The 15,129-nt window shown below is 47.6% G+C and overlaps 1 protein-coding gene across 42 annotated transcripts in view; it reads right to left on the reverse strand.

Moving 5' to 3' along the window:
• MADD (MAP kinase activating death domain) overlaps nt 1-15,129 on the reverse strand; it is a 2,081,072-nt gene that overhangs the window by 727,621 nt on the left and 1,338,322 nt on the right. The window lies entirely within an intron of this gene.

Here is a 15,129-nt window from a genome sequence, read left to right on the forward strand (position 1 = left end):
ACGCTCAAAGGGAGCCACATGTAAAAGGTCAAAACCAATCTGGAACAAAGGGGGATGGCGGAAACTTATTAAGAAGGCCCTTCAGGAATTGGGCTATGACCGGAATAGTGAAGAAAGAGCCGTAATCCAGGACCTTTTGAACAAAGACAAGGCCGCCAAATACTCTTAGACTGTGGTAACCTGAAGGCCTGCTGAGGCCAGTGACAGAAGGAACTCCATCACTGTAGTGGTGAGGTAAGCAATGGGGTTCTCCACTACGTTGCAAATCCTCTCCACCTGCACGCGTACAGCGATCTAGTAGAAGGTCTGCGTGCAGCCAGCAACACCTCAAGCACCTCCTCCCAGAGGGATCCCAGTCATATCTCATCCTCTCAAGAGCCACGCATGTATATTGAGGGAATCTGGAGTCGGGTGAAGCACCAGACCTTCCGACTGGGTCAGGAGATATGGACGCCAAGACAACCGGCGAGGTCGGCAGATGGTGAGATCCAAGAGATTGCAGTACTACGCTTTCCTCGCCCAGTCTGGGGCGAACAGAATCATGGTCGCTTGTAATCTCTTCAACCTCCTGAAAACCCAAGGAATGACGGGAATCAGGGGTAGGGGGAGAAGCGTAGTGGAGAGGGAAGGTCCAATCTACCAGAAACGCATCCCCACTGCGCTGTTCGCTGGGAATTCCCTCAACCCCAAACTGTTGGCATTTCCTGTTACACTCCATGGCGAACAGATCCAGCGCTGGGGTACCACAGAGAGAGAAGACCACTTCCAGGACTTCCTGACACTTTCCACTTGTGTGAGAGCGTGCTCTGCCTGCTCAGAGCATCCGCCAAACCATTCTCTGTCCCCGCCAGATGAAGCGCCGAAACCGAGATCTTGTTCTCTAGCTACCAGAACCATAGTAGCCTTTCCTCTGTGCAAAGGGGAGGGGAGTGCACCCCCACCTTGATTGTTTAGGTAGTGCATTGCCACTGTGTTGTTCATCAGAATAAGGACATGCTTCCCCTTGAAATGCAGGGAGAAAGCCCTCAGGGCTAGCCTGACGGCTCGCAACTCTAGTCTGTTAAAATGCCACTTGGCTTCTGTCGTGGACCAAAGGCCACTCACCTGCAAGTCCTCACAGTGAACACACCAACCCTTCAGTGATGCATCAGTGACCACCTGGGTCTAAGGTCAAGGGGGCCAGAAGCGTTCCCCTGCCATAAGGTTGCTGTGGTCGTCCCACCTGCCTAGGTCGAGGACCACTTGGTTGGACACATGGAGAGGATCCGTGAAGGCTCCCAGATATTGAGACCATTGACCCCGTAAGAGCCAATGGAGGGATCTCATGCGCAGCTTGGCCTCTGACATTAGAAAAATACAGGATGCCATGCGATCTAAGAGGCGGAGGAAGGAAGCCGCTGGTAAATTGGCATGGTTCTGGAACAAATGTACCATCCGCACTCTACTTTCGGCTCTCTCTTCGGGTGGGAAAATCTTCCCTATATGAGTGTCTAGAACTGCTCTGATGAACTGGAGCCTTTGGACTGGTGTCACATGGGACTTCAAGTTCAGGGAGAAGCCCAGACAGTGCAGTAGACGGGTGTCCTCCAGATGAGCCAAAACCTGCCCGCTGACTCCCCCCAGATCAGCCAGTCGTCAAGGTAAGGAAATACGTGGACCCTGGAACTCCTGAGGTGAGCCGTGACTGCTCCCAGGTGAAGACCCTCGGAGCGAAGGGCAGAACTTTTAACTGATGGTGCTTGTCCCCTATGAGAAACCGTAGGAACTTCCTGTGCTTGGGATGTATCGGCACATGGAACTAGGCATCCTGTAGGTCTATTGACACCAGACAGTCCTGAAGTTCGAGAGCGTGGAGAATCCCTCTCAACGTCCCCATCCTGAACTTGTCTTTCCTCAGGAACTTGTTCAAGGCCCCGAGGTCCAGAATGGGACAGAGACCTCCTCCCTTCTTGGGCACCGGAATATACCAAGAATAACAGCCAGACCCTCTCTGTTCAGGAGGTACATCTTCCACGGCACCCTTTGACAACAGGGCTCTCAGTTCTTCCTGGAGCTCTTGTCCCGGTTGGATTGGGGGAGGTGGGATTGTGTTTGGTGGCCTTTTTAGTAAGGGCAGATAATACCCAATAACCCCACCAAATTGTTTGTAGGCCCCAGGCATCAGAGGTAATCTCCTGCAACTGAGGCCAATGCCCTGCCAACCGTCCACCAACCTTTAAGTCACGGGAGGGGAAATCAAAGCGGCTTAGAGGGCATGGCCGCCCCCGCCTGTTGGCATCTAGAAGCCCCTCTGCCCTTTCCGTGGCCACCCTATCTGGCTTACAGGAGCTGTGCTTTTCTATCATAGGATACATAGCGCCTAACGCCTCAGCCCCGCGAGGCAAAGCTAAAAGCAGGTTTGGCCAGCTGAGCAGCTAGGCCCAGTGACTTAGCAGCAATTTTAGACTTACATTTTTTCTAGAGAGTGATCCACCATTTGTCCAAAGAACATCGCTCCCTCAAAAGGCATGTCTAGTAGGCAGTTTTGAACATTAGGGGAGAACACAGAGGTTTTTAAATAGGATTGCCTCCTCATAACTACTGCCGATCCCATTGAGCGGCCAATGCAGTCTGCAACGACCAGGCCCGTCTGCAATCACTGCTTGGCTACCTCCTCCTTCCCATCCTCCATCAGCTGTATAAATCCGTCCTGCATAGCACCCTCAGAGACGAATTCTGATGTCTGTTCCACAGCTTTCCACAAACCAAACTAATATTTTGCGAATCCGCAAGCCAAGTTTGTTGCCTTGAGTGCCATGCTGCCAGAAGTGAAAACTTTCTTGGCCAAACTTCTTTCCATCCCTGTAAGGAGATTTTATGTGTGTGCTGTGGGTCTGGTGGATATCGTGGCAGCTTCCACTACAACCCTTTCTGGGGAAGGGTGTGTAGAGAGGTAAGAAGGATCGTCTCCCACTGTAAACTGCCAAAGGTGTTGCCATAAGGAGACTAAGGGGTCTGCTATGGCCTGATTGAAAGGCATGTTATGGTCAACTGCCAGACCTTCATCAAGGATATCTGTCAGGTCATACCACTGAAGGGGTGTGGTGGACGACTTGAGACCAGGGGCGTTTACAACCCTCTCTACCAATGCCCTGAACCTAATAGGAGCATGAGTGTAGGGCTGGTGTTGCTGCATATCAAGGTCTGGAGATGTGTCTAGACCACTGGCATCTTGAAGCCCTTGGGCGAATGCCATTAGATCAGCTTGATCTTCGAAATAATTGACATCGATGTATCCAGTGTAAATTGAGTCGATGTCATTGTGGTCATCGGGCTGGTCGATGCCGAAGATCGACCGCATAGAATCGAAAAAACCCTGACCTCTATAGCGGCTGAAAAGAAATGTTGTCGTTAGTTGACGTTGAGGATTTGTCCCCCGATGCAATGGCATTAGACGGCAGCTGCGCAGGTTTTAACGCCAGCAGTGCAGCCCGAGTAGCTGATGGCTTAGTTTTTGGGACCGACTGCTCCAACAGACGAAGGTAGTCGTGGGAGGCAGCCTTTAGCTGGCTTTCCAATGGTGTTTTGTACAGCCGTTTATGTCAAGCCCGAAGGCTACGTCGATTTGGTGGTTAACTTGGGGTCAGGGTTGCCGAGTGCTGATTTTGATGCCAAGGACTGCTGGTCAGGGGGAGGTGAGAAACTGCACAGACAGCTGCCTGTTTAAACATGCAAAGCATGTCTTGTTTAAGACTTTCCCACTCTTCGCGAGTGCTGGGTCCCTTCGAGGGTTTACCTCGTTCCGAAAGACGAGTTTTCTTTCCGTCGATGGTGGGGGCGTTGCTTTTTCCGTGAGGAAGACAAAGAGGAATGGCTCCTAGAGTGGGACTGTTTTTGTTTTTTTCCAATGTCTGTCTTCACCCTTCTTGGCGGTGGGCTCCTCAGCCTCGACCTCCGAAGACCGGACGAGAGACCATGCCAGAGACTTAGAGGGAGGCCGGCCCAAAGCCAGTTTGCCGGCTCTCTCACGCACGGACTTCAGCTGCATTTTCAAGCATGACGCACAGGCCTCAGTGTCGTGTGCTGAACCCAAACAACACAGACAGACGTCGTAGGGGTTGGTTACCGACATTTTGGTCTCGCAATCAGTGCACCTTTTAAATCCTGAGACCCAGTGAGAAGACATTGTGACAAGGTTTATACCAAAAATCAACACATTTGTGATGAAAAAAACTTAGAATAAACTCGAGTTGTGTTCCTGATGCAGTGTGCAAGCACATGGAAAAAAGGAATTAAAGAATGAGACGTAGTGTCATGTTATATATACGACGCCTGACGTCACTTGCAGAGCCGACAATCGAGCACCGAAAAAAGTGGATCGCCGATCCACGGCCGATTCGAGGTCCACTACGCCTCCTGTCTAAAAGTTTCTGAACAGCAGATCTGGATGATGGATGTCTACCAAGAAAGAATCTGTGGGAGACAAGCAATCCATTGAAACATACTTAAATCTTTCACCTAGCGCAGTGTGTGTGTGCTCCTGATCACCATGGCATTGCGCATGAGTAGTGGTCCAGATCGGCACAGAGTGTGGCTTATACCGTGATTAGTTAAGGGGTTTGTAACAGGAGAGAGTCCTCAGCATGGCTCTTGGGGGCACAAAAATGTTGTATTATGCCACTGGGTGTAACCTAGATTCCCAATATCTTGTACACTCCCCCATCCTTACATTGTATTGTGATCATTATTACTAATCTGTATTTAATTACTTGTTCGCTTCTTGCTACCAATGTTTGCCTCTATGACCTGTAGATGGCTCCATTATCCCGAACTGCGATTGTGAAAAATATATGCATTAATAATAAAAAATTAGCAAATGCTGGACACTGGTGAGAGGAAACTGGAACAGATGGGCAATGACAGAGAGGGAAGGATTATATACCACAACACAAGAGATCATCCTTGATTCTTCAGGTCAGAAAATGGTCAGCACATATGGTGACCAGTGCAGGAAGACGGTCATCTGTGTGAGAATTCTGTATAGTTTAACTGTAGCACACATCACCTTACAGTGATGTGGAACAAGGGTGCTAAGGGTGCTAAGGATACTCTTTTCTTATTCTGGAGTTGATGTATTCAGGACGGACTCGTGGCAGCAGATTGCATTTTACTGCTTTTTTCGTTGTACTCACATGCATATTTATTTACTGCATAATGTCATTTTGAGTACCATACACTCAGAATGGCCAGGCTATGTGGTTTTCACCGTCTTTGTTCATCTTGTGCTTTGGGATTATTCCTTCCTGCCTTTTCAGGTCAGGGATTGCCATACAAGGCCTGCACTTTGGTGGAATCCAGCAAAGTGAAGGCACTTGTAACATGGCCAGATTTGGGGGATGGGACGGTCTTGTCCAAATCCACACTCCAGGCAGGGAAAGTCTGTTACTGGGCAGATGCTGTCCGGTCCTGTTTCTTGATCCGCAGGAGCTGCTGAGCCCCACAGTCCCCCCCTGAATGTAACAGGGAAAGTCTCAAGGGGAAAGTGGATAAAATATAAAAACAGAACACAGGTCGCTCCTACTCCAACCAGCCGAGCTCCACCTGCAGTGGATAGAAAGCAAGAGGTTATTCCCCTTTAAACTATTTCTTCCCAAAGAAAACTCTGAAAAAGGTTACTCTTGTACCTGTATAGTCTTCCTGGAACTCTGGAAGACGAAGGGAAATTTGTATCCCCAGACTAGGATTAATATTGATTTACAGCTCCTTTGAGTTCTTTAGTGGAATAAACCTGGTAAACAACTGATGCACCTCTCTCTGTACTGTGAAGTCTCGGTCTTCAAAGATGAGTTAAATTGAAATCTTTATCCTCAAATTTCACCAGCTTAGGAAATGAGTTAATGAGAATTTGAGAGAATGAACTGCAGAGTAAAGTTCAATTAAGTCTCTGTCTTCAGTGAAGATTCAATTGAAGTCTTTATTCCTTTAATTTCTTCTGCTCAGAAAATGAGTTCATTAGAAGATGAAAGAATAGGCTGCTGTGTTAATGGACTATCAAGTCTCTGTCATGATTTGATTAGCTTTTTGTGCTCACTGTAATTTATACTAAACATTTATGCCTGAATGTTTACTTTTAGTGATTCAGACAAAATAATTCCTGAAACACCTCTTTGCGCATGCGCACTACCATCCGAGACACTACCCCTCAAAGATCGTTGCGCGAGCGCTACAACAAAATCAGAAAATGAAAATAACTTTCTTCCCGCTCAGAGGGCGTGTGCGCAGCAGCAGTAATCCACTAGTCACTCGGCTCTGATGAGGAAAAATCCCTGCCGAAGCGCTTCGCTCAATTGAATCCTTTGAGAGTCTCTGCACATGCGCAGGAGACTAGCGTTCAACAATCGGAAGGCTAGAATTCCCCGAATGCGCACCAGAGCCTACAGATCCTTTCAGAACTAGATGATCAGGTAACGTTTCAATAATATGAAGAACGTTTCTCTCTCAGAAGCACATGAAACGTCGTTGAGTCGCGCTACTAAATTCAATTTCTTCAAAAACGAAGCGCAAAGCAAACACTGAGCTTGAAATTTCCTTTCAACCTAAATACCTAAAACAGTCTTGGCAACAAAAGTTTCATAACTTGACTGAAGATTTATCTCCGGACTTGTAATTTGATTTTCAGGTACAAAAAAAAATAGATTTTATCAATAACTAGAGCGCTGCGCCCCACCAGTTTCTCCGCATGTCTTGTCCCACGTTGATCCTTGAATTTTACTGCTCTCACTCCAACCTGGAAAACTTTATTGGGACTGAATATGGGCCTAAAACTGGGAGATAAACTAAACAGGACCTTCCTAGAAAATGGAGGACAATGAAAGGCAGTTTAGAACTCTCAAAGAGACTCCAAGCTACCGCCACAACCAATCACCTTGTAGTTTACCCAAGTCCAGTCAAAACCCAGCTTCGTGACCACCATGATGGCTTGGGGAATCCTCCTAAAATGCAATGGGAGTTAAGGCAATTAAAATAATAAAAACTGAACTAACCAATAAAGACTGTTATGTCTAAATTAGTCTAAGTCCCTAAAATGTATTGTAAGGAATCTGACCTACAAATCCCCAAAATAACTTCTGCAATTTACAGTGAAACCTGACAGATGCGAGGTCAGAAGCGGTCCAGGACTGGACAGCCCTGACAGTTTCAATGGTGCAGATCATTGTCATTGGTGGACTGTGACAGCCCCCAGCCCGAATTTGGATTAAGAGGGGGTTCTGAAGTTGTTTATCAGATTGTGGACTAGAACTCAGAGGAATTTAAGCACTGTGCTGATGACAACCATCGTTGCAAAAGCAAAATCCAGTTGAAGCCCTGCCTCTCTTGCAAAGATCCAAGAAGACCCTCATAAGTGCTTCTTCCCTCAGACTTGTGGGACTTATCAGTCCGGACCACCTAGCATGAGAAGCCAGGCCATCGTCAGTGCCCCAGGACCAAGCTTGTCCAGCTTTGTACAAGGACCAAGCTTTTCCAGCTTTGTACAAGGCCTATCCAGTGCATCAATCACCATGCCGATTTGTAATCTGCAGGGCATCGACTTGTGGCCCAAGACCATCCCTCCTACTTTAGCTGCTATTCTAATGAAGAGAAGCCATCCTGGAGCTGAAACTTCTTCACCACTGCATATCTTGCCTGCCCCCTCTGTTTGGGGTGAACTTCACTGCTGCCTCTGCTGTATCCTTGGGTTGGGGGGCTGAGGAGGTTGTCTCCTTTCATCATTTGTTGAGTTTGGGGATACACTAAACCTACCACAAAAAAAAATCCCCCCAAAAAAATCTAAGAAGCCTATCTGGGACGTGGAGAAACCAAACGACAGCTATACTACAGAGTCAAGGACATGGCAGAGAAGAACAAGTTACTTACCAACTGGTAACGTTCTTTCGATTGAATGTTTCTCCAACGTATTCCACATCTTTGACATGTAATGTCCACAGCTGTGTAGTTCGGAAACTTTTACGGCAGAGGGCATCCTGCGTCGATGGCGTCCGATCAACGTCACCGGATGTTATAAATAGGACGCACGGCACCCGTAGCCTCAGTTTATGTTTTTCCTCCATAGCGTATGACATGCACATATCCAATGCCTGCTGGACTGCACATAGCTTTGCGGAAACGTAAGCTGTAATCGCATAGGAAATTCTCCAGAGGGGCAGGCTGGGATGGCGATGTGGAATACGTAGGAGGAACATCCAATCGAAAGAACCTTACCAGTTGGTAAGTAACTTGTTCTTAGAATGGATTGTGTCCTCCAACGTATTCCACATCTTTGACAGACTCCCAAAGCGGTACCAGAAAAATGGAGGAGGGAAAGAATTTAGAGTACCCAATCAGATGGCAGAGTAAAGAACCGCCTTACCAAAGGCCATATCTTGACCATGAAGTGTATCAAGGGAGTAATGTTTAACAAAGGTGTGGATAGAAGCCCATGTGGCTGCATCACAAATATTCCGAATAGGAACACCCCTCTGCAGGGCTGTGGAAGTAGCCACGCCCCTAGTGGAATGAGCTCGCAACCCTTAAAGAGGGTCCTTGCCCGCCAAACGGTAACATTCAGTAATGGTGAGGATAATCCAACTCGACAAGGTCAGTTTTGTAACAGCCCGGCCCAATCCGTGGCCAGCATACCCCACAAAGAGTTGATCGTCCACTCTGACCCTGGACATCCTAGAAATATAAAAGCTCAGAGCTCAACTAGGGTATAACCTATGGAGTCGCTCCTCTTCCTTACCAGGATGAGGATAGAAAGAAGGAATGAAGAACCACTTTCTGGCTCAAATGAAATTCAGACTCTACCTTAGGTAGAAAGGATGGAGGTACCCTCAGTACAACCCTATCCTTGTGGAACACAGTAAAGGGCGCCTTAGATGAAAGTGCCTGCAATTCACTCGTGCGGAAGTAACCGCAACCAAGAACACTGTCTTGAAAGACAACCACAAAGGACGAGAGTGCATAGGTTCAAACGCAGCACCCATTAGGAATTTCAAATACAAAATTCAGATCCCAAACCGGCACCTGGAAAGGTGACGGCAGGAACACATTAGTGAGCCCTTTAAGAAATTAGGAAACCAAAGGAATCTTAAAGTAAGAACATTCTTCAGACAAGCGCTTGAAGATAGACGGCGCCACCAGGTAACCCTTAATGGTACCCACTTGAAGGCCCCTGTGGGTCAAAGAAAGCTAGAAAGACAAAACCATGGGAATGCAACACTGAAAAGGATCAACATTTTGTCCTCTGCACCAGTCGCAGAACTTACTCCAACGGTACAGGGATTTTGTTGCTGGCCACCTGGCCAAAAGCAACACCTCCATCACGTCATCCGGGAGGTCCCAATCCTTATACCTCAACCTTTCAGATACCAAGCTTGAAGGTTGAGGGTCCTGACCTTTGGATGGAGAAACTGACCCCCACAACGCCCCTCGCGCGCACGAGAACAGATCATCTCGGTAGGGAAGATGGCGTGGAGGGCAGATGGACATTTCTAGAAGGTCCGGTTACAACACTCTCCTGGCCCAATCTGGATCAATGAGGATCATGTGGGATCCGAACCTCCGTAACCTCCTTAACACTTGAGGAATGACAGGAACTGGAAGAAACGCGTACAGCAGTGGCAATGACCAATCCACCACAAAGGCGTCTCCTAAGGCTCCTCTCGCAGGAAATTCCCTCGAGCAAAATCTCTCGCACTTCCGGTTGGCACTGGTGGCGAAGAGATCCACTTGTGGGGTTCCCCAAAGGGCAAAGATCTCCAGAAGGACTTCCCGAGCCAACTCTCACTCGTGAGAGATCGTGCTCTGCCTGCTCAGAGCGTCTGCCGCCGCATTGTCTTCTCCGGCCAGATGAACTGCTGAGTGAGAAATGTATTGCCAAATTGTCCAGAAACAGAGCTGCATTGCCTCTCTGCACAACAGGAGTGACCCTACCCCCCCCTTTTTTGTTGAGGTAATGCATGGCCACTGTGTTGTCCATCATGATCACGACACTCTTCCCCCGCACAGATGGCAGAAAAGCCTTCAGGGCCAGCCTGATGGCCCTCAGCTCTAACAGGTTGATGTGGAGTTTGGACTCCGACGGAGACCAACGACCGCTGGCGGTCAAGTCCTTGGCATGAGCTCGCCATCCTGTGATGTAAGCATCCGTCACTACAGTCACCTCCAGCCATGGTCGCCAAAATGGCTCCCCCTTCATCATGTTCCCCTCGTTGGCCCACCACAGAAGATACTGGGAGACCAAGAGTGGAATCTGAATGGGATCCGACTTCTTGCCCAAAAACTGCGACCACTGCATCTTGCGGACCTTGCAGTGATCTCATCCGCAGCCTGGCTTCTGGCACCAGAAAAATGCAGGATGCTATGAGGACGAGCAACCTTAAGAATTCGAAAGCCGGGAGACTCTGGGCATGTTGAAACTTTTTCACTATCTGCACAATGTGATGAGCCCTTACTTTGGGAGGAGAGCACTTCCCCAAGGACGTGTCCAACACAGCCCTGCTGTACTGGAGCTGTTGGGAAGGTGTCAGATGTGATTTCTTGAAATTGAGGGAGAAGCCCAGCTTGTGGAGGGAACGGCAGGTGAGACTGAGGTGAGCCAATGCTTGCTTGGGAGAGCGCGCACGGATCTGCCAGTCGTCCAGGTAGGGGTAAACGTGAATCCCCCCTCGCCTGAGATACGCTGCCACCACCACCATTAGCTTGGTGAAGACCCTCAGGGGGGAGGTCAATCCGAATGGCAGGACCCGAAATTGAAAGTGCGAGTCGCCAGCCGCAAACCTCAGGTACTTTCTGTGTTTGGGATGAATCGGCACATGAAAGTAAGCAACCTGTAGGTCCAGAGACACCAACCAATCCTGAAGTTGAAGGGCCTGGAGGACTTCAGAAAGAGTAACCATCTTGAACTTTTCCTTCCTGAGAAGTTTGTTCAACCAACGTAAATCCAGGATGGGTCCCAATCCTCCGTCTTTCTTTGGAATCAGAAAATATGGGGAATACCAAGCCTTGTTCCTCTCCAATACAGGCACCAGTTCTATAGCGCATTTCTCTAGCAGGGTCAAGATTTTCTGCACAAGGATCTGGTAACGTCAAAGAGAGATTCCCCGGTGGATTGTCGTGAGGCTGCTGAAGAAAGGGAAGGCAGTAGCCGTGGGCTATTGTATCCTGAACCCACATATCCAAAGTAAAGGCTCGCCATTCTTCGAGATGCTGAGACAGTCTGCCCCCAACTGGTGAACCATGGGACATGGCCTCATGACTGTTTAGGAGAGGCTGCGGCAGTGCCTGAAGGCAAACAGGCAGCTGCCTGAGCGGCTTTGGCACCTCTATTTCACTGACCACCACGGATACTTTTACAGTGACCCCTTTGACTGGCGGCTCCTCTCGTTCTACCAAAGAACGAGTAGTAATGAAAAGAACCTCCCCACCACTGCTGTCCCCTAGGACGAAAAGGCAGAGGTTGACGCACAGCTGTGCTCAAAGACGTAGCAGCAGCTTTTGAGGTCTGCAACCTCTCAAGGCTCTCGTCAGCCTTGCTGCCAAACAAATGCGTGCCATCAAAGAGCATGTTCAAAAGACGGGCTTGCACATCCGGAGCAAAACCAGACTTCCGCAACCACGCAAACCTGTGTATAACGGTGCTCGCAGCCATTGACCGGCTAACGCTGTCGGCCGTGTCCAAACCCGACTGAAGGGTTAGACACATGACATCCTTACCATCTTCCACGAGAGCAAGGAACCCATCCCTTTCTTCCCCTTCGGTAATATGCTCAGCCGCAAGAGAAACAATTCCACAGAGTGTGTGAAAATCTTGCCAAGGCACAAGTGGATTTGGCTGATTTCAACGCCATACTCCCCGTAGAAAACACCTTGCGTGCCCAACCGTCGAAGCGTTTGTCAATATCTACAAATAAAAAGAATCTGAACCTCTGTTTACCACCCCCAAATGAATGGCCCGGTTGAAAGATATAACAAAACCATTAAAGAAATGTTACGTAAAACATTAGGGCATTACGGGAAGAATTGGGACCAAGCCCTACCATTGATCCCCATGGTTCAGAGATACACCCCACAAATCTCCACAGGATTCTCTTCTTTCAAGCTCTTGTTCGTCCGAGAGCCCTCCACCCTCTTAGACATGGTTCATGAAGACTGGGAATAACAAGAAGAGGAAACCCTAACAGGATTTGTGGAGAGCCTGATAGGATGTCTAGGAAGTATTAGGGAAGTGGCAGAGAAGAGGCAGTCCCAACACAATCGGGAGGATATATGTAATAAGAAAAGCTCATTAATAACCTTCAAGCCTGAAGACAAGATATTGGTCCTCCTTCCCACGAATTAGAATACTATCTTGGCCCAATGGAGAGGACCATACACCATAATGAATGTGATGGACACGTAAATTACATGGTTTCACAAACCGACCGTTCTCAACCAGAGAAAAACAAGCATGTCAATCTCCTAAAGGAACAGAATGGCCCTTCTTTACAAGTAGTACTCCTTACAACAGAACCATTCGAGAACACAGACATGTTTCTCTCTAACACTCACGACGGGGCTCAATGATGCTCTATGGGCAACCGATATGATGGAAGCCCGAAAAACACAAGTGATCAAACACCTCACAGGGTATGGAAAGTCTTTTCCAATCTACCAGGCCGGACTACCCTGGTAGAACATGAAATCAAAACAATGCCAGATGTGAGAGTTCAGTTACATTCGTATGCAAGGCATAAACTAAGCACTGTCGCATAGCAATGTGCTATGCACATCTGTATGTTTGCTAATTAAATTGACACTGGTGTAGCAAAGCTGGCTATTTAAGTTCCCTGTTCAATGAAAACATGGCTCACCCTGCATTCCGCTCTTGCCTCAAGGCTTTCTCCACCCTCTTCTCTGTTCAGTGCAATTTCAAAGGGGCTAATGGACAGAGTGCAGCAGTACTCATCTGCTGCACTCTTAAGTGCCAAAGGCCTGTGTGGGAGTGCCATGCAGGATTTTGTTCTTTTTCAAATAATTGCAAACCAGCAGTAATCAGGATAATGCTTTAATGAAGCCAACTATATCCTGTCTGACAAAGACCAGGATGTGCTAACTTTATATTGTTTTTAAGACAGTCGGGCAATTCAATTCCTAAAAATGTAAGTTGTTACATAATGCATAATTACAGTATTGCTACTGTAAAACAGTGCATTGTCTCCATGCTTTACAGTAAAGGTTAGTGTATCTAAATCTCAGTGCCAACTATATTTCGTTTTGTTGGGGTAAGATGCATCATAATGAAAAATGAACACTTTTGAAAATGTAGATACAGTCAAATGCTTTTTATGGCAAACTTAGTTCTGTGACCTGCTGGTTGCATACATCTGTGAAACTGATGCTCCACCAATAAGCTGATCCCCAAATTCCAAGATATTCTAACTTATCACTCTTCTGCTTTATACCAGCTACACTGAAAGTGAAATAGCCCCAAACTATAATTTTCCAACTAGTTTGCCCAGTTCTCTTCCTGCTATGCGATCCACTCTGCTTAGTCTTACTTTCTGTTCTCTTACATAAGGAATACACAAAGCTAACTAGAAGTTTCTGCAAAGTAGTGATCAATAGTTCGATCCAATCTGTACATCTAAAGATCTACTGCAATAGCGCACACTGTTAGCCTTCAGAGCTCGCTTTGCTCTATGGTTATGATTGCATTATATGTTAGCACCTGCAGGAGAGCTGGCCACACTGTTTTCATGGTCTTTTTTTATATCTATGTATTTGTGTCCATTCATTCAGCAAACAGTTTACATTTTAAATACTTAACCAGGGATCGCAAAGTCTACTCGCCCACTCGCATAGTCGATTAAATTTAATATTTTTATGGGGAAACTGTTCAGTCATTAAGACTGAGTCAAAAGACAAGGGAAGTAAAGCAGAAGGTTTTACTTCCCACCCAAAGGTCAGGTCAGGATGAAAAAGCAAAAAGAAAGGGTGACCCATAGAAGTCTAAGAGGGGGAAGCAGCAAAAAGAAAATCTTTCTCCACAGATACTCTGAGGGAAGACGCTTACACTCTTCACTGACAATGCTCCCTTACAATGGTTGGCAGTCCATAAAGATTCCAGCCATAGGGTTCCCTGATGGTTCTTGACGCTACAAGCATTTCCCTTTTTGATGTTACACCATCCTGCCTCCTTTCAGGGCATCGCTGACTATCTCTCTGGGGCATATCCTACCCGATCATTAGGGGCTTAGTCACAGGATCTGGGAGGATAAGAAGAGGGGAAGTACAGGAGGTGTCCAAAAGCTTGCTGAACTCCAAGAAGGGACCACTGAATGTGACAGGAACGACAATAGACAGACAAAACGACAAAGATGGTGACGGACAGAAAAACCAACGTGTCCCCCGAAGCATACCAGTGTAGAACAACAAAACAACTTGGAGGGGCACAAAAACCACAAAGGAGACTCGCCCCGTGATAGGGCCCATGTTGGCTTTCCTGGAGAAAAGTGACCGACACTTGCCATGCTGAAGACGGAAGTGAAGGCAGTGCCATTGGCAGGGTGGGCTCGGGGGTTCCCTGAGCTGTGGGGTCATCTTCTCGGAGAGGACAAACATTGCTGGCGGACACTTGCCCGGATGAAGAGGGGAGCGGAGATCTCCCCATGCAACGGTATGCTCAAGAATCACAAGCAGTGAGTAGGAACAGAAAACAGATGGAGGCCACAGGAAGATCAGCACCGCAGGTCAGGATAGAGGCCATGACTAATAGGAAGGGGGCGGAGAGCAAGAATCTGGGCCATCTATGGCGGCATCAGAAAGGATTGGTGAGAGCCAAGCTTGAACTGTATAAAGTAGAAGGGAACAGGAACCATGACTTTTTTTATACTACCTCTTTTCCAGGAGGAAGACCTACAAGGAGACAGCTCACAGCGCGAGTGGCCATACTACATGAGCTGAACACAGTGAAAAGGGCTGGTGATAGAAGTTCTCCCGATTAGATTATGATAACCTACACAGAAGGAAACAAACATGAAGTAATCGCTGATTCCTTGCCAGGACAGGGATTTGATTATACCCAAAAAAAACAACCTGGAAGAAATCGTACATGTCCTGTCCTTGGTTATC

Source organism: Ambystoma mexicanum, chromosome 11 (genome assembly GCF_040938575.1).
Source record: "Ambystoma mexicanum isolate Mex_15411 chromosome 11, UKY_AmexF1_1, whole genome shotgun sequence".
Taxonomy (NCBI): domain Eukaryota; kingdom Metazoa; phylum Chordata; class Amphibia; order Caudata; family Ambystomatidae; genus Ambystoma; species Ambystoma mexicanum.